The sequence below is a fragment of the Adiantum capillus-veneris genome, chromosome 20 (assembly GCF_014529385.1).
Source record: "Adiantum capillus-veneris isolate H3 chromosome 20, ASM1452938v2, whole genome shotgun sequence".
Taxonomy (NCBI): Eukaryota; Viridiplantae; Streptophyta; class Polypodiopsida; order Polypodiales; family Pteridaceae; genus Adiantum; species Adiantum capillus-veneris.
The window spans coordinates 43684648-43704522 of NC_140950.1; positions in this window are offsets into that span (position 1 = coordinate 43684648).

A 19875-nucleotide genomic window follows, 5' to 3' on the forward strand; every position below is an offset into this window, starting at 1 on the left:
GACAAGGTGATGCTGCTAGACAAGCAAGTAGTGGTCTCAATTTTTAGTATAGGGCTTGGAATGTATGGCCTGCACAGTCTCTACTATTTATCACATGCTGCGTATGGTCTAGCTTGTGGAATCATAGACCTATGCTAGTTGCCAAAATATGGAAAACATGTTCTACTGAAACTGTACATACTTCTACGGGGAAAGCACCTTTCGAGATCATAGAGGGAAGACCTAAAAGTCCCTTGCTACTCAAAGTACATGGGAAGATCTTCGCCGCCGATGAGTATAGCCGTGACCTACAAGAATCTTTTCAAAAGATTAGGGAGGCTATAGCCATCTCTCAACAAAGGCAAAAAGCTGCTGCTGATAAGCACAGAAGAGCCTTAATGTTCAAAGAAAATGATTGGGTGTTACTCAAGTTTCCTAAGGCTTGATTAAGGCAAACGATGAGCAAAAATCCTATGGGCCATCAAAAGTATTATGCTAAACTAGCAAAAAGATACTATGGTCCTTTCCAAATGTTGAAGCCCATCAATGAGACGGCTTATCAACTCAAGTTGCCCAACCATTGGCTTATACACAATGCCTTTCATGTAAGCCTACTTAAGCCCTACAAAGGAGAGCCACCAACTGAACCAATTATTGAAGACCCTCCCAAAGTTGAAGACCAAGAAGAGGTGCTACAACCCGAAGCTGTCCTTCGGCATGAAGACAAGGTACTATGACATGGTAAGATAATCTGACGGTATCTTGTTAAGTTCAAAAATTATCCTTTTGAAGATGCTAGATGGATGCAAGGAGTACAACTTAAGGATAGTATGAACCTTGTCAATGCTTACAATGCTACATTAGAGTAAGCAAATGTACAAATTTCTTTTAAATTTTTTTTTGTCTTATAAGACTAGTCCTCTTTTTAATTGTGCACAAATTTAACTAGTATGCATGCTTAGAATCATGTTTGTGACGACGACGTCTCTCAAACACCAAGTAGAATTTGTCACTCTACTTTGGGAGAATGAAATGGACTAAAGAGCAGACATGCTTGCGGCAGCTATGTCTCCCAAGCACCAAATGGATTAGTCATCCATCTTGGAAAGGTGTCGTAGGGTAAAAAAAGGGATCCTCTACCCGCTAAGTACGATTGACTAATGACTAAGCCTTTATCTCTTCTACCTCATAGTCGAGGACGACTATGATTTCAAGAGAGAGGTAATGTCATAAAATCTAATATCTAACCAGCCCAAATGATTTTCTCATATTAAATTGATCACTTAATGTGGGAGAATAAACGGGAGCAAGAGTTAAGATATAGATATGTGCTTATAGATCTATCTCAACACGGGGACAATAGTAAAGGGGCCCAAATGGGAGATGGTCTATCAAGAGCAAGGCTAACCAATGGAGCATAAGACCTTAGGGTTAGCTTCATTGAAGACCTCCAATAATGTGTGTAAAAGTCCTTTGACCTTAGGTAAGCTAGGGCTGAGCTTGAGGTGGGAACCCGGCCCAAGCTTGAGGTGTTTGTCCTGCTTGAGGTGCTTGAATAAGGTGCTTGAGGTGCTTGACTTACTCCATGCTTGAGGTGCTTGACTTGCCGCTTGATTAAGGTGCTTGAGGTGCCTTGACATGCTTGCCTGAGATGCTTGTGGGAATACCCCCTAGTCCAAGTGCTTTGTCATGCTTGATGACTAAGGTGCTTGAGCTCCTAAAGTCAAAAGCATCCCTACAAGAGGAGGGGCAATCCCTTTTCCTAGGGATTAGAGAGAGAACACACACTCACACTCACAAGGGAAGCCCCAGCTTGAAGAGGCAGCAAGGACACATGTCAGGTCCCTACCCATGTTACCTTCATGTGTTGCTTGAAGCCTATTGGCTAGGCTTCAAAGGGGTCCAATGATAAATTACTTGAATTATCTAATTTTTTTTGCATTTATCAAGTCCTCTCTCTCCAAGGGGAAAGGGGGACACTTGTCCCAAGGCTATCCCTGTTGCTTGTAATGGCTTCTGCTTGTGATTGGCTAGGCCTGGAGGGGTCCAATGAGCTTCAAGCATGAGCTACAAGGGGGGGTCGACCCAAGCAAGCTAGGGGGGTGCTTAGGGGGTATACTCACCCACACACACTCACAAGCACTCTCATTGTGTACTATGCAAAGTGCAAGAGCTCCCTCTCCTTCTCCAAGCAAGTAGAGGTTGAGAGCCTACACCAACACTCTTGGCTATGGAGTGCAAATCCAACCAAGAGCCATGCTTCAATGCTTAAGCTTTCCATCTCCTTCTTCTTCATTACTATGCTATTATGTATGCTAGCAACAAGAGTATGATAAGTGAGGAACTAATCCTTTCTCCTATGAAATGTTTCTTCTTCCTCTTCCCTACCCTCATTCCCTGCTAGCTCTCTCCACCTTCGAAGGTGTTTGAGGTCTTGGGACTGAGGCTTGGGATAGTTAAAGCTTTCTTCAAGTTTATGTTATGTTTGTGATGCATGAAGCCTTCCATCTTCATGGCATCACCTAGGTCACAAGGAACACAAAGACTGTATTGTAACAAGTCTCTCTTTATGGGAGAAATCATAATACAAATGCCTATTGGAGGGGGGACCGGCTCCACATAAATCCGGTCCTCAACAGTTGTCATGTTCTCTAAACTCTCTCTCTTGCAAAAGTATTGTCTATGCCAAGTTAACTAATTGCTATGATTATGTTGCTATCTTCAATTATGTCAACCCGCTATGCTCACAAAATCATTTCTTGAAAGTACTCTAATTAAATTCCGCTACTCTCACATTGAATAGGCAAATTCCATTACATCTTACCTGCGGTTGCAACAACGCAACAGACAGGACTGCAATGTGACAACCGGGGAGGGAGTAGGAAGCGCGAGAAGGAGAGAAGTAAGTGCCATTAGCTGACGTTGCATTTCTATTATCCAAAACTTATAAAAAACTTACAAAAATTGGCGTTTATACCTTAGCCAAGGTTTTTGGTGGTCAAAAATAATAATCTGGGAGCTCTAACTAAAGACAGGTTGATACAATCTGGAAGCTTGTAGCCCCGACTCATCAATTACAATCTTTATCCAAAAAGTAGGAGTTACAATATTCTCGATTCATCAAAATAATAAATGTTTTTGCAATGAAAGCTCCGAGAAATGGTATCCGAGTTAGCTGGCTGCTAACATTCCCCCTCCTTGCCTGTGTCGTCCCTTGACACAGCTTCATGGGCTGAAGTAGTCTTTGGGTTGATGGATGGCGAGGCGGTCTTTAAGCGCATGGAGTGCTTTCTCATATTTGAATCTTCTTTCTTTGTCAGGAACCTGCAAGAACTGCATGGTGACTCTGTTTTAAGCTCAATGGCTGAATAGCCAAAAAATCTAGAGGTGAGGTTGCTTATCATTTGCCCAAATATCTTCGTTCGCCAAGTGAAGAACCCTGTATAGAATGCTTACTCAAATGTCAGCATGTTACTTGATGGCAAAAACATGCATCTTGTGTAGAATCCGTAAAGAACTTCTTTGAAAGGCTGGCCACTTAAGTCGTAGCAAAGGCCCTTATTGCCTTCGAGGAATGACATCCACGGTGTCCCTACTTTCTCCGGCTAGTGAAAGGCTTCAATACATGTGAGAAGCATTCGGCAGATCTTGTATAGCATAGCATATGAGAGGTTAGGAAGGCTCTTGAAGAATGTCATGGCGCCCGTTAGGGTTTTTACCATGTACTCATCTGTTGCTGGTCCCTGCTCTGGAGCTGACAATTTTGGGTAGTTCAACCATGTAGGCCACTTCTTAGTCAGTGCTTCATGTGCTTTCCATGTCCTTACCCATGGAACATGACAAAAGGTTGGGTCTTTCTGAAGGGCTGCACATGCTCTTGTGAACAGAATCATATATCTTGGATTCTTGTTCAACCAGCTCTTTCTCCACTTGGGGTGGACATCCTCTACGCCTTCTGTCTGCATATCTTTATATATTCTTTCTTTGACCTCTAATAGCTCTACCTTAATCAAGGGATATGGCAATGATTGTTGATGCCATTGTGCATTGATTTGGTTGGGAGTGAGTTGATTGACATTGAATCAATGGAGAACTCTCAACTCTCAATCCGTTGCTGCTTTCCATTGTTCATCTGTCTCCTGAGCAACCTGTTCTTTGAGTGCATCTTCCTTAGCTTTGGAAAGCTGGACCATGGGCACTTGTTCAGAATTTGTGAGTGGTACCTAAAATCTGCTTCTCCTCCTAGCCCTTCTGTCGGCTGTGTTTCCATCTCAGCAAAAGAGACTAATGGAATTTCAATACTTGGTTGCTCAGAGGTACCAACTTCTTCTTGTGCCTTTGGTCGTCCCTCTTGTAGCAGTTGATTGACTCTCTTTAGCTCTGCTATCTCCTTGAGAAATTGTTCTTATCATTGTACCCGCGTTAGTGCAAGTTATCTTCTGTGTGATTGCTCTAGCTTTAGCTCTAGCTTGAGATCCTTATTACTCTTTTCCAAAGCCTTATAGACTTCATCCATGACTTTGATCGAGGTGATAGCACGATTTAATCTTCTGTTTCAAAAAGGCTGCCTGATCATTGATCCTTTGCTCTGAGTATTGCAGAGAGGCATTTGCTACGTCAAGATGCACTTGGATCTTTTGTACTGACAGAGTTGTGGAAAGGAGTTCACTAGTTACTTCTGTCATGTGTTGTTCTTTGGTCTTGTAGACATTTGATAACTTGGTGAGAAGGTTGCCCAACTCCTCCATTTCTTTTTGTTGCTTCTCTTTGGCTAGTTGGTGTTGTTCCACTTCAGCTTTCAACTCTTGGATTTGTCTTTGTATATCAGAGATGACATTCATCTTGTCATCTAATTCTCCTTGTAGAGCATAGATGACCATCTCCAGATCTATAGCCTTAGCACTGCGGCTAAGTGCTGATGTTCTTATTTTTTTGGTCATCACCTGCATGTGCCTGGCATATTCATCTACTTGTATGATGACTTCATTGTTTTTCTGCCACTCTTCCGCCTCTGTAGACTGCCTAGATGTTTCAACAGTCTCTGTGTGTGGATCCTTGGGTGGTGTTGTGGTGGCTACTTGTGGTTGCGGCGGGGTTGTTCTTCACCTTGATGCATTGTGGTTGCCTAGATTGCTTTTGCTTCTTGAGGCTTTGTGGATGCCTCGACCATTTCTTGTTGGGTGGTCGTAGATGGTGTGACCTCTATTTCAGTTGCTTTGGGCTACTCAAAATTGACTGCCTCCTACTGTTCTGGCTCTTTTGCTTTGGCTTTCTTGCCCTCAGTGGGTCTAACTGTTGGTGAAGGTGGAGGGCTTGGCATCGGGTGGTCTGCCTGTTCTGTAGCAGGTGAGGTAGGCTTCGGAGACATTTCTTCTGGGTCATGCTATGTCTCGCTTTGTGCCATAGCCTCCACTTGTCTTTGTTGCTCTGCTGCTTCTTCTCTTGATTTCCTCTCAGCTTCTTGAGCCTCTTTTAACTTGAGGGCTTCTGCCTCTGCATACATCCTTCAAGAAAGTCTGTGGGGTCCTCTGCTTCTTTCCTTGCAGCGTTCTTAGTTCTCTTTTGGAATCCACCTTTATGGGTCCTCACCTACAGCTTGGTGGCTTCTCGTAAGTTTGTTTTTATCTTTCAAACCTCACCTTTTTCTGTTGAGGTTCCTCTTGGTGTGCAACCACTGCTTTCTTCTTCATCTCTTCAATCCTGGATCTTCTCTCTTCATTGTCTGAGCTCTCATTGCTATGAGCTTCATGAGAGCTTTCTGCCGATTCTTCATCTGACTTGTAATCTCTCTTTGAAGACCGCGTAGTTCTTGGAGAAGGTTGTGCAGACAAAATCCATGTGTTCTGATCTGGGGTTGGCGGCAAATTGTCTACCATGCCAATAACATGGTATGCTATGCTTGTTAGTACTTTAGGTGCTCCCAGATAAGTAATTTTACCTTATTTCTTGGTGTTCTTTAGCATTGTTAGCACGTACTGTGTGTGATAATTTGGTTGCCTGGTTGTCGACTTCAACACTTGGGTGAATGTAGTCATAATTGCATGATTAGGAGTGGTGTACCATGGAGGTCTCTTTGCTAGAAAGTGGAAGTTCTAGTGGTACAGACGTGTTGGTTCTTCCACTTGCCTTTTGGATGAGGTCAGCAAAAGTTGTAGCAGCAGTCTCCTTGGCGAAGGTGCCTGCTGTCTTTTTCTCCTGGGCCCGCATTGTCATTCCTTTAGTTGGCAACTTCAGGGCCTCTGCCACAATCTCCTTTGTGATCAACACTTCTAATTTTTGCTCTTGTTGGTTAGTAATTTGGGCTGATCCATCATCTTTAATTGTAGACAACAACTCATAGGCTTTTTGGTAATCTACTCCGCACGGTTCCTGGTTGTAGAATTCCCTGAGACCCAACCTTTGTTGGCTTCTTTTGTGTCTGGCTTGCCGCGCCATCATAGTATCTTTTGGTAGTAACTGCAGCTCTACTTGGTGTCCTTCTTCACTTTTGATACTTTGCTTGTGAACACCGTGTTGTTGTTTTCTTCAAACTGTTCTCTGGAAAATATGTTTCTTTGGCCGTCTGGTACTGAGCTTGGGTCCAGTTGGTAGGGTGACAGCTCTTGCAACTTTTCTTTTTGGGATACCCTTTTCTTGGCCTTCTCCGTAGCTTGCATTGCTCCTGTTAGGGGAATACAGTGCCAAAGTTAGAATGTTTTTGCAATTTCCGCTCTGAAATGCCCTCGAGTCTGAATTGCTGACAAATTGAGTCCAATTTGCTTCAAATCAATTTTGGAGCATGCATAAATGCATAAAAACATGGAAAGATCAAAATCATAAAGTTCAAGCAAAAATTTGTAACAAAAGTAAAGAATCACGATTATTTATAGCTAGGGAGTTTTTCCATCTTTTTGCACTTTTGACATGATAGGCTTGCAACATATAGCAATTAGATACTCTGAGTGAAGTGTGGGCTCATTTGAGTGCAGAGGGTGGAAATAGTGCCAGATTTAGGTTTCTATCTCTGAAACAATAGATATAAAGGGATTTTGAGATTTTGAGATCCACATTTGCTCAAACTTGGTCAGTGGGCTTGGGACATCATTGCTAAGCATGTAGATGCATTCTGGGTCGAACATGACTATGTCAAGAACTCAATGCTGTTAATTATCGCGATGTTTGCACTTGACCTAAAGTGAGATTTGAGACCATTGGGACGGGTGTTTAACCTCACTCCTATCTTATTGTAGACATAGCGAGAACCATGAATATAATTGTCAATCCATGGGACGAACCTGACTCGACTAGTGCATAGAGGCTACAAGAGGTTCTCAATCTCTTGGAAAACAACAACAACTTGCATTTAACTCAGGACACACTCAAATGACTGAAATCACCAAAAGCCAATCGCTCATCGTCAATCCATGGGACGAACCTGACTCGACTAATGCATAGAGGCTACAAGAGGTTCTCAATCTCTTGGAAAACAACAACAACTTGCATTTAACTCAGGACACACTCAAATGACTGAAATCACCAAAAGCCAATCGCTCATCAGCAAACAAATCACATCCGTTACAACATCAAACGACATCCAAACGTAATGAAACTTCTAGGACATGTTTATAAGACCTAAGCACACATGCTTATAGTCTCAAATATCACTTTAGGTCAAGTGCAACAATCAGGATTATTAACAGGAGTGAGTTTTTGACCTAGTCGTTTTCAATCTAAAATGCATCTAAATGCTTAGCAATGATATCCCAATACCCCACCTATATTTAGTTTTTGATTTTAAAGCTTAAATTTCTTCTTATAATAAAATTAGACCGCGGGTCCGCGACCCAAAAGCTACGGATTACCAGGAAATGCTTACGTCAATGCGTAGAGCTCTTACTCGCGGTTGCAACGTAACAGATGCAACTGCAATGTGACAACCGAGGAGGGAGTAGGAAGCGCAAGATGGAGAGAAGTGAGCACTGTTAGCTCACGTTGTGATTTTATTATTCAAAACTTACAAAAATTGGCTTTTATACCTTAGCGAAGGTTTTTGGTGGTTGAAACTAATAATCTAGGCGCTCTAACTAAAGATAGGTTGATGCAATCTGGAAGCTTGTATCCCCGGCTCATCAATTACAATATTTATCCAAAAAGTAGGAGTTAGAATATTCTTGATTCATCAAAATAATAAGTGTTTTTACAATGAAAGCTCCGAAAAATGATATCCGAGTTAACTTGCTGCTAACAAATATGTTGCTTTGGCCGTCTTTACTGAGCTTAGGTCCAGTTGGTAGGGTGGTAGCTCTTGCAACTTTTCTTTTTGGGATACCCTTTTCTTGGCCTTCTCCGCAGCTTGCATTGCTCCTATTATGGGAATACAGTGCCAAAGTCATAAAATTTTTGCAGTTTCCGCTCTGAAATGCCCTTGAGTCTGAATTGCTGTTAAATTGAGTCCAATTTGCTTCAAATCAATTTTGGAGCATGCATAAATGCATAAAAACATGCAAAGATCAAGATGATAAGGTTCAAGCAAAAATTTGCAACAAAAGTAAATAATAGTGATTATTTATAGTTGGGGATTTTTTCCTTCTTTTGCTCTTTTGACATGATAGGCTTGCAATATATATCAATTAGATACTTTGAGTGAAGTGTGGGTTTATTTGAGTGCACATGGTGGAAATAGTGCTAGATTTATGCTTTCCATCTGTGAAACAGTACATATAAAGAGATTTTGAGATCCAAATTTTCTCAAACTTGGTCAGTGGGTTTGGGACATCATTGCTAAGCATTTAGATGCATTCTGTGTCAAAACAACTAGGTCAAGAACTCACTGCTCTGAATAATCGTGATTTTTGCACTTGACCTAAAGTGAGATTTGAGACCATTGAGACAGGTGTCTAACCTCAGTCCTATCTTATTGCAGACATAGCAGGAACAACAAATATAATTATCAATCCATGGGACGAACCTGACTCCACTAGTGCATAGAGGCTACAAGAGGTTGTAAAACAAAAAACAACTCGCATCTAACTCAGGCCACACTCAAATGACTGAAATCAACAAAAGCTAATCGCTCATTAGCAAACAAATCAAATTGATTACAACATCAAACGACATCCAAATGTAGCGTTGTTGGGGGATATGTGTTCGCTACGTGAGCCGGGCAGGCGCTGGGCCTCTGGCTGTGGGAGGTGTGAAAGAGAGAGAACAAGAGACACTGATAGCTCTGGCAATCACCGCAATCATCAATTAATCGAATATTACCTTGAGTACAACTTGGTCTTTAGCCAAGGCAAGCTGTTAATAGCACCGTCACTTGGATCAGCTGCTAACTAGGAGTTTAAGCTCCCATTTATAGGATTTACCGGGCCGTTAACGACACCGGACTTAACAAAATGCTAATTCAATCTCTAATGGATGACGGTGATGGAAATTTTCCTTTGCCGCTTTATCACCTTCAAATACCTCGCGGATTCTGCAAGTTTCAATTTAGTTCACTGCCTCGATCATCAAGCTTCAGTTATTACCAATTATCCTGTATCTTCTTGCTTTATGCACTTTGGACTGGCTTATCTGCCGTTCATGAGCTTTATCTTCACCTCTACTCGACTTTCTCCGAGTCCCTTAACCCCTGCTTGGCTGAAACACTTGCTTTCCTCTTCCGAGCTCATGCTAGCTTCATGCAACGCTCCGAAATAATCTCCTTCTCAAGCATGAGAGAGTGAGAGCACCTTTAACTTTCTTGCTTATGTCCGAGAGCAAGAGAAAGTGCCTCTTCCTTGCCGACTCCTTGCTCCCCTCTTCTCTATCTTATGCATGAGAGGAAGAGAGCTTTACTCTTCTTTGTTTGTTAGAGCCCTCTCTCTCGAGTCTTGCTTCAAGACTCGGTTCCGAGAGCCCTTACTTTTCCTCCTTCTTTATTGCTCGCCTTAACATGCCGAGATCCGCCTTCTCCAAGCCTTGCTCCCTTCATTTGCTAACCAAGGACGAGAGAGGACGAGAGAGCTTGAGAGAGATTTTCCTTGGTCCTTCCTTCTTCTTCGTTTGCTCACCAAAAGAAAACCTCTCTTGCTTCTCCTTCAACTCGAGAGAGAAGAGAGAGCTTTGCTTGCTCAAGAGCGAAAGAGAGGAGAGCTTCGTTCCTTGCTCCCCTTGTGTCGGCTGGAGATCGAAAGAGAGAGATTGCTTCGACCTCCTCCCTGCAATCCTTGTTTTCATGCCCTCGTTCCTGCTCCTCGTTGGCTTTCTTTCCCCCTTCTACTTTCCCTTTGAATACCTATATATTCTTATCTCCTTGCGCTGCCCTTTGCTATATTTTCCTAAGCCCATTAGTCACGGCGCCGTGACTGATGTGGCGCGTGACCGTTTACTAATGACGTGGCATGCGACGGATGCAGGTGCACCAAATCCGGCGAGTATGGATCCAAATCCGAACGCCTCTGTCTGCTGAGCATTTTTATCTTCTTGGTCCGGCTCATTTGAGCTACCTATAGCGCATCACAAGCCTCTTTCTCCTTCCACGCTGCCTCTGCCTGCACGACGCCATGCCTTTGCTTCTTTTTTCCCTCTTTTTCCACTTAAGGAGACAATGGGTGGCCATAGTTTTCAGGCGGACGGTCACTTGCTATTAGTTATGGGCCCTTGGACTTTGGGCTTCATAAATTGGGCGGCCAATATAGTTTTATGGGTAGTGGGCGGCCCTTAAAGGGTACGCCATTTGGAATGCATGGCTTCACTTTATTTGGCATGCGGCATTGATCAAAGCTTTGATCCGCAAAAATAAGGCATTATATTTGGCATACACATCATGCTTTTGTAAAGACGCCATAATTGGTATACATATCGGCACAACACGACTCTCAAGAAAGTAGAAGGTCATCACCGAGAAGAGGCATGGTAGCTTCTTGTGAATTCTAATGCTCATAACAACGTTGCAAATAATACCAAAAGTTGCCCACTTCCGTCGCGTTGGAAACTGATACCGACCTTAATCCAGATTATCCGATCAACCCGGTCTGTATGACGAGCCGTAAATTCCTTTAGACGTATTGAACTGCATAGAACACATAGAAAACCTTTTGGGCTATAAAATTCCCAGATGGCACACTGCCCAAGCCGACCTAACTGGCTCGGAGCCGCCCCCCGGTGAATATTTAACGGCTCATATCTTGGCAACCGTAACTTTGATCACTAATCTGAAACGACCAATGCGCTCCGCAAAGAGAACACTTCAGCCCGGTGCATTCATTCCATTTTTGTCACCTCAGCTGCAGTTGCCAAATCCGGTACGGATCTGCAATCGACTTAAACTTCAAAGTGCCATAACTTCTTAACCGTGGCTCCAATCGACGAGCCGTAAAGACAGGCCGGTAGAGCACTTCAAGCACTACAGTTCTAGATCATAATCTCTCATCTGTGGTCACTATAAGAATAATCATTTTTGGCATCTATTCGCCGTTTTAAGCCGCATCTGGCATACATTAATCATTAAGCTTGGCCTGTTATCAAGCCCTGATCACTGCTCACTTAATGTGTAGGCTTCAAAGAAGCTTAGCTTGCATTCCTCTACTCTTTTCTCTTCATGGTAGCGGAGCTGCACGACATCCACCCCTTCTGAGCGTGCACAGCCTTTGGTCTGTGCCAACAACACTTCAATCTGCATCTGCTACGTGTACCTTAAGCTCTTTCCCATCATCAGACTAGCTTACATATAAAAAATGAAATAAGGCTAATACCCTATCATCAATGTTCTAGCTTAATCGTTAGGTAGCTGCCCATCAAAATTTTTTGAACTGTATCTGCCATATCTGCAAAGCATTCAATCATGGATAACTTGTTTAGTGAACCCCGCCAGACTCAAGTGCTCCAGTTAATGATACACACGGATTGACCATTAAGCTCTCTTTAAGAAACCCTGTCAAGCTCAAGTATGCCTTACTCTGTCTGCACACGGAATGGCCGTCAAGTCCTTTACCTCAAGTTCTGGTAGTAGAACCAACTCAAAAGATGTAAAGATACTTCAGCAGTTATCCAAAGAAGTCAGCTGGAAGTCAACCATGTAAGCTTATTGACCGCATAACAAAACCTATTCTGACTTGGCATAATATAGAAAACAAAATATTTTACCATGCAACCTGCTACAACAGGTAACTGGTACTCTTCAAATCTGCAACAACTGGCACTTTCGTAGCCCCCGAGATCAAATGCGAAACTAATCATCTATCCCACTGTGAGCATTCCTTTAAGAAATTTGCACCATCCTCCAGGATCATAGGTAAAATACAAGAATTTCCAATTATTAGAGCATAAACATACATTAACCCACAAATCTTCATACAAACCGCCTTGATCATATGGCATATAAGTCAATTGCCCACGACCATGCACATATCTGTCACCTCCTGGGTCAAAAGCTAGCTCAAAATCCCTACATCATAGGGTAACATCAGATTCCATATAGCATCATGTAGCATCAGATACTGCCATATCCTCTGTGCAACTGGCTCATCCAATTGTTGATCATCAATCACAGGTAAAAGTATTGGCAGTGCACCTTCACTCTCACTAGTATTGGAATCCCAATCATGCATACCTGAATACATCAAGTCTCTGGTAAAATCCTCTTCATTAGGCTCAAATGATGCATCAAAAAACAATTCTCTATCTCGTAGAGGCTCAAAATCAAGTAGAGCATCATCTAACAACTGCATAAGTTCATCGTCTGCTGAATCTGAACAAACTTGATCATGCATGATTCTAAATTGATTGGTATCCTTAGCATCTGTGTTTGAGAACCCTTCCAAAGCTTCATCCAATAAGAACATAAGATCCAGGTCCATCGCTTGAGAAGGTCCCTCCATCTTGCACATCTCAGGCTCCTGTAAACTAAGATTTCCACATGTTACATGCATACTAAATGCTTCTCGTGTAAATTGCTCTTTAAGTCTTTCACCCTCATCCAGATATCTTTGCACTTCTGTAGCACAAAGTTCAGCATGCACATTAAAAATTTCATCTACTGCCCTGTCTGTATCATCGGCACAATGAAACCAATCATATTCATCAACAAGAGATTGCACTTCACTATGCACCCCCTTTGAATCAGCATTATCAAGTTCATGATCATTCTGCCATAGTGTGAGCCCTATGTCACAAATTCCTGATAGAGAAGAGGTTTGCTCCCCTTCTAAATCATCAGCAAATTCAGGATCAGTCTACCAGATCGGTACCTCTAGGTCACAAAAGCGTGTCAAAGGAGTCTGCACCCCTCTGAATCATCATAATCATGTTCAAGATCAATCTTCCAATTTGGTAGCTGTGCTTCACAAAAGCTTGTCAATGAAGGAGTCTGCACCCCCTCTGAATCAAGCACATACTCTTGCTTAGCCAAGTCCTCAAAATCTTGTACATCCAAATTCAGTAAATCTGGCATACCAAAATCCATGGTCTTGCTGCTCTCAACAGCAGCCCTGCTTTGACCTTTGACATATGTATCATTAATCAACTCTTTGGCAAAATATGTACCAGTACCATCAATCAACTGTATGGTAGAATCTGCACCAAAAACATTTTGCTCTAATTCTGGTTCAGTAGCAAAAGTATCAGTTGTAACTGAATCTTCCTGCATGTCTACCTGAATATGACTGCACTCATTTACCTGCACAATTTCTTCCTGATCTTTAGCCAATTCGTTGTTTTGATCCCCTGATTTCTCTTCCTCTTGTACTACACATATATGTTCTTTGCAAAATTCACCCTGTGTGGTTTGAGGCCTTAGAGACTCACCCGCAAAGACTTTAACTTCATGCAAGGCATCTGCAAACCCCAACTTTTCATACACAGCTTTGACTATGTCTTCATCATTAGCCTGTAAGAAAGTAGCATCCTGCACAATAAACTCATCAATCATAGCTTCTAACTTTGATCGTATTTGTCCTTGAATATCTGTGTAGTCTGGTAGACTTGAACTCTGTTCTTGATAGCCTTCATACTACTCATAACGCACTTGCACAATAGCTTCTTTGAAATACTCCCAGTTGTCGTCGCAAGCTCTGGTAACCTCTTGAATCTGCCCCTTCACATCTGAACTCACTAACTGCTCAAAAGATTTGATTATCAACTCTTCTAGTATCCCTCTAACCTTGGTCTCTAGCTCATAGCACTCTAGATAGCCCTCTGGATCCTATCCATCAAAGAGTCCTCTCTCGTCGTATACTGCATCTAAAGCTGCATCCAAAGCTTCATTGATTTGATTTTTCTTCTTTACGGCGGTCTCTATTTGAAGCAGAGATCCTTGAACCAATTGAAGCATCTTTGAAAAATCTGGAATTGTTGACTTATCATCAAAACCGTTCGCACTTAATTCTGCAATCATCTTCATCATCTGCTCTAAAATCTCCATCTTTACCTCCCACCCCGGCTCGTTTCACGTAGGGTTCACCAAAGATGTCGGGGGATATGTGTTTGCTACGTGAGCCGGGCAGGCGCTAGGCCTCTGGCTGTGGGAGGTGTGAAAGAGAGAGAACAAGAGACACTGATAGCTCTGGCAATCACCGCAATCATCAATTAATCGAATATTACCTTGTGTACAACTTGGTCTTTAGCCAAGGCGGATTGTTAACATCACCGTCACTTGAATCAGCTGCTAACTAGGAGTTTAAGATCCCATTTATAGGATTTACCGGGCCGTTAACAACACCGGACTTAACAAAATGCTAATTCAATCTCTAATGGATGACGGTGATGGAAATTTTCCTTTGCCGCTTTATCACCTTCAAATACCTCGCGGATTCTGCAAGTTTCAATTTAGTTCACTGCCTCGATCATCAAGCTTCAGTTATTACCAATTATCCTGTATCTTCTTGCTTTATGCACTTTGGACTAGCTTATCTGCCGTTCATGAGCTTTATCTTCACCTCTACTCAACTTTCTCCGAGTCCCTTAACCCCTGCTTGGCTGAAACACTTGCTTTCCTCTTCCGAGCTCATGCTAGCTTCATGCAACGCTCCGAAATACTCTCCTTCTCAAGCATGAGAGAGTGAGAGCACCTTTAACTTTCTTGCTTATGTCCGAGAGCAAGAGAAAGTGCCCCTTCCTTGCCGACTCCTTGCTCCCCTCTTCTCTATCTTATGCATGAGAGGAAGAGAGCTTTACTCTTCTTTGTTTGTCAGAGCCCTCTCTCTCTCGAGTCTTGCTTCAAGACTCGGTTCCAAGAGCCCTTACTTTTCCTCCTTCTTTATTGCTCGCCTTAACATGCCGAGCTCCGCCTTCTCCAAGCCTTGCTCCCTTCATTTGCTAACCAAGGACGAGAGAGCTTGAGAGATATTTTCCTTGGTCCTTCCTTCTTCTTCGTTTGCTCACCAAAAGAAAACCTCTCTTGCTTCTCCTTCAACTCGAGAGAGAAGAGAGAGCTTTGCTTGCTCAAGAGCGAAAGAGAGGAGAGCTTCGTTCCTTGCTCCCCTTGTGTCGGTTGGAGATCGAAAGAGAGAGATTGCTTCGACCTCCTCCCTGCAATCCTTGTTTTCATGCCCTCGTTCCTGCTCCTCGTTGGCTTTCTTTCCCCCTTCTACTTTCCCTTCGAATACCTTTATATTCTTATCTCCTTGCGCTGCCCTTTGCTATATTTTCCTAAGCCCATTAGTCACGGCGCCGTGACTGATGTGGCGCGTGACCTTTTACTAATGACGTGGCATGCGACGGATGCAGGTGCACCAAATCCGGCGAGTATGGATCCAAATCCGAATGCCTCAGGCTGCTGAGCATTTTTGTCTTCTTGGTCCGGCTCATTTCAGCTACCTATAGCGCAACGCAAGCCTCTTTCTCCTTCAACGCCGCCGCTGCCTGCACGACACCATGCCTTTGCTTCTTTTTTCCCTCTTTTTTCACTTAAGGCCACAATGGGCGGCCTTAGTTTTTAGGCGGACGGCCACTTGCTATTAGTTATGGGCCCTTGGACTTTGGGCTTCATAAATTGGGCGGCCAATATAGTTTTATGGGCAGTGGGTGGCCCTTAAAGGGTACCTCATTTGGCATGCATAGCTTCACTTTATTTGGCATGCGGCATTGATCAAAGCTTTGATCCGCAAAAATAAGGCATTATATTTGGCATACACATCATGCTTTTGTAAAGGCGCCATATTTGGTATACGTATCGGCACAGCAAGACTCTGAAGAAAGTAGAAGGTCATCACCCACAAGAGGTATGGTAGCTTCTTGTGAATTCTAATGCTCATAACAGCATTGCAAATAACGCCAAAAGTTGCCCAGTTCAGTCGCGTCGGCAACTGACACCGACCTTAATCCAGATTATCCGATCAACCGGGACTGTATCTGAGGAGCCGTAAATTCCTTTAGACGTCTTGAACTGCATAGAACACATACAAAACCTATTGGGCTGTAAATTCCCAGATGGCACACTACCCAAGACGACCTGACTGGCTCGGAGCCAGCCCTCGGTGAATATTTAACGGCTCATATCTTGGCAACCGTAACTCTGATCACTGATCTGAAATGACCAACGCGCTCTGCAAAGAGAGCACTTCAGTCCTGTGCATTCATTCCATTTTTTTCACCTCATCTGCAGTTGCCCAATCTGGTACGGATCTGCAATCGACTTAAACTTCAAAGTGCCATAACTTCTTCACCGTGGCTCCAATCGATGAGCCATAAAGACAGGCCGGTAGAGCACTTCAAGCACTACAGTTCTAGATCATAATCTCTCATCTGTGGTCACTGCAAGCTTACTCATTTTTGGCATCATTGAGGCATCTATTCGTCCTTTTAAGCCGCATCTGGCATACATTAATCATTAAGCTTGGCCTGTTATCAAGCCCTGATCACTGCTCACTTAATGTGTAGGCTTCAAAGAAGCTTAGATTGCATTCCTCTGCTCTTTTCTCTTCATGGTAGCGGAGTTGCACGACAGCGTAACTTCTAGGAAATGTTTATACGACCTAAGCACACATGCTTATGGTCTCAAATCTCACTTTAGGTCAAGTGTAAAAATCACGATTATTAACAACAGTGAGTTTTTGACCTAGTCGTTTTCAACCCAGAATGTATCTAAATTCTTAGCCATGATGCCCCAATACCCCACCTATACTTAGTTCTTGATTCTAAAGCTTAAATTCCTACTTATGAGATGAAATTAGGCTACGGAGTTGGGCAACACGGAAAGCGATGGATTACCATGAAATGCTTACATCAATGCGTAGAGCTGTTACCTGCGGTTGCAATGCAACAAAGGCGACTTTAATGTGACAACCAGGGAGGAAGTAGGAAGCACAAGAAGAAGAGAAGTGAGCACCATTAGCTCACGCTGTGATTCTATTATCCAAAACTTATAAAAGACTTACAAAAATTGGCTTTTATAGCTTAGCCAAGGTTTTTGGTGGTCAAAACTAATAATTTAGGAGCTCTAACTAAAGACAGGTTGATACAATCTAAAAGCTTGTATCCCGGGCTCATCAATTACAATCTTTATTTGAAAAGTAGGAGTTATAATATTCCCAATTCATCAAAATAATAAGTATTTTGTAATTAAAGCTCCGAAAAATGATATCCAAGTTAGCTTACCGCTAACAAATATGTTGCTTTGGCCGTCTTTACTGCGCTTGGGTCCAGTTGGTAGGGTGGCATCTCTTGCAACTTTTCGTTTTGGGATACCCTTTTCTTCGCCTTCTCTGTAGCTTGCATTGCTCCTGTTAGGGGAATATAATGCGAAAGTTGCAAAATTTTTGCAATTTCCGCTATGAAATTCCCTTGAGTCTGAATTGGTGACAAATTTAGTCCAATTTGCTTCAAATCCATTTTGGAGCATGCATAGATGCACGAAAACATATAAAGATCAAAATCATAAAGTTCAAGAAAAAATTTGCAGCAAAAGTAAATAATCATGATTATTTACAGATGAGGATTTTTTCCACCTTTTTGCACTTTTGACATGATAGGCTTGCAATATATAGAAATTAGATACTCTGAGTGAAGTGTGGGCTCATTTGAGTACGTAGGGTGAAAATAGTGCCAGATTTAGGCTTTTCGTCTTTGAAACAGTAGGTATAAAGGGATTTTGAGATTTTGAGATCCAAATTTGCTCAAACTTGGTCAGTGGGCTTGGGACATCATGTGCTTTGGTCCCATAAGGTCAAATTGCTATTTTTCCCCATGTTGGCAAGGAAGTAAATAATCGTGATTATTAACTGTTTTTTCAAAATGTACGTTTTTTGGTGCAACTTGGTTCTAGGCTTGATGTAGACCCTGTGTATGAGATATGGTGTGATTTGTATCAAAAAATGTCAAATTGGTTTGGAAAGACTTCTTTGCGTTTTTTGACAAATTTCCAAGTTTTCCTTGAACATTTTGGCTCATACTTGAAATGAGTGGCATATAATAGGTGCGTACGAGTGATAGGTTAAGTGAAGGTACCATTTTCAAGCCAAAAAAGTACAAAAGTAAATAATCGTAACAGCAGTCAACTTTTTTTGCTAAACTTGACAAATTTAGACCTAAACATATTCAATACACCTACAACAAGTACTAAATTGAATTTGGTAAAGTTTTGTCTTGTCGGAATCATTTTGTGCTTTGTCGATTCTGAAATCACTGATTTTTGTGACTACATGGCTTGTAGAGTTGGTTAGTCACTTTTGAAGCTATGGACTTGTCCGCTACATAGTCCTGAAGCTATCTATCCAATTTTGGCCCATTTGGAGTCACTTTGACTTTATATGTCAAATTTGATGCTTTGTAGCCTTCGAGCTATTTTCTACTTTTTGAGAACTTGCCTTGAATTTTTTAATGAAACCATCCATGTACATTGTGTATAGACCCAATCTACAAGCTGTCTGTGGAGTCAGAATCCAATTCTGGCATTTGGAAAAACCTAGCTTTTCTACTTGGGACCCCCCTCGACCCCTGTCGAATGGTCATCTGGTGATATAGAAGTGTTCTATTATATAGGGGCATGCTACAGTTCAAGTCTCGTCCAATTTGGTTGAGCTGATTGTCCGCTATGGTTAATTTTTGGTTGTAGGACTTCGTGCACTGCTCGATTTCTAGGGTTTTTTCCTTGGGCTTAGACTAGCTACCGGCCATATAGAGTTGATCATTGATAAGCATAGAACTTATCCCTCATGTCTTGTGTGAGAGAGCGCTGTAAACGGGCAAATGCGGACTCTGAAAATCGCGCACGAAGAGGGTCGAAAGCTCTCTCTCCAAGGGTGACTAGTGGAAATGAGGTGATTTTAGACTACCTTGGATATCTATACTCGGACTTCTGGAACCATTTTCCCCAAATTCCCCTGTTAGTCCTACTAGGCCGTGAAATCTATCTTAAACTCAAAAGTTTCTTCAATCGGATCGTAGCAAATATTTGCGAGAATAGGCCTTGGCTGCCTAATTTAGGCTTCCTGTTTCCATTTGCCGATTTGAATGAAATTTTTGTGCCTGTCCGCCTTGTTCTTCTGATCATCAGCATATCTTCGTTTTTTCCATCTGAGCTTCTTTTCTATTTATTATTAAATTTTAACCCGTTTATTAAAAAAATCAAAGAAAATAACAAAATGTGCTAAAAAAGCAAAGTAAAAATTCAATAATAAAAAAAAACCAATAAAAAACATAGCTTTATTGTTTTTCGTTAGATTTCTCCATTTTTAAGTCTCAGGAAAAATGATGAAAAAATAACAAAAAAGACCATTTTTTCATGATTTTCTGATAGTATATACACTATTTACACTCATCGGGGAGATGTTATCAAGTTAATTTCCCTTGTTGATAACTTGTTAAGGGCATTATTAAGTAATTTTTCAAAACATCACACGTTAACATCAAACTTTTTCCTCCCTCTTCAAACATTGCCCTTAATTACTTAGTTCCCTTCCACCCCTCCTATGATGGCGTACTCCGGGACGACTGTGTGCA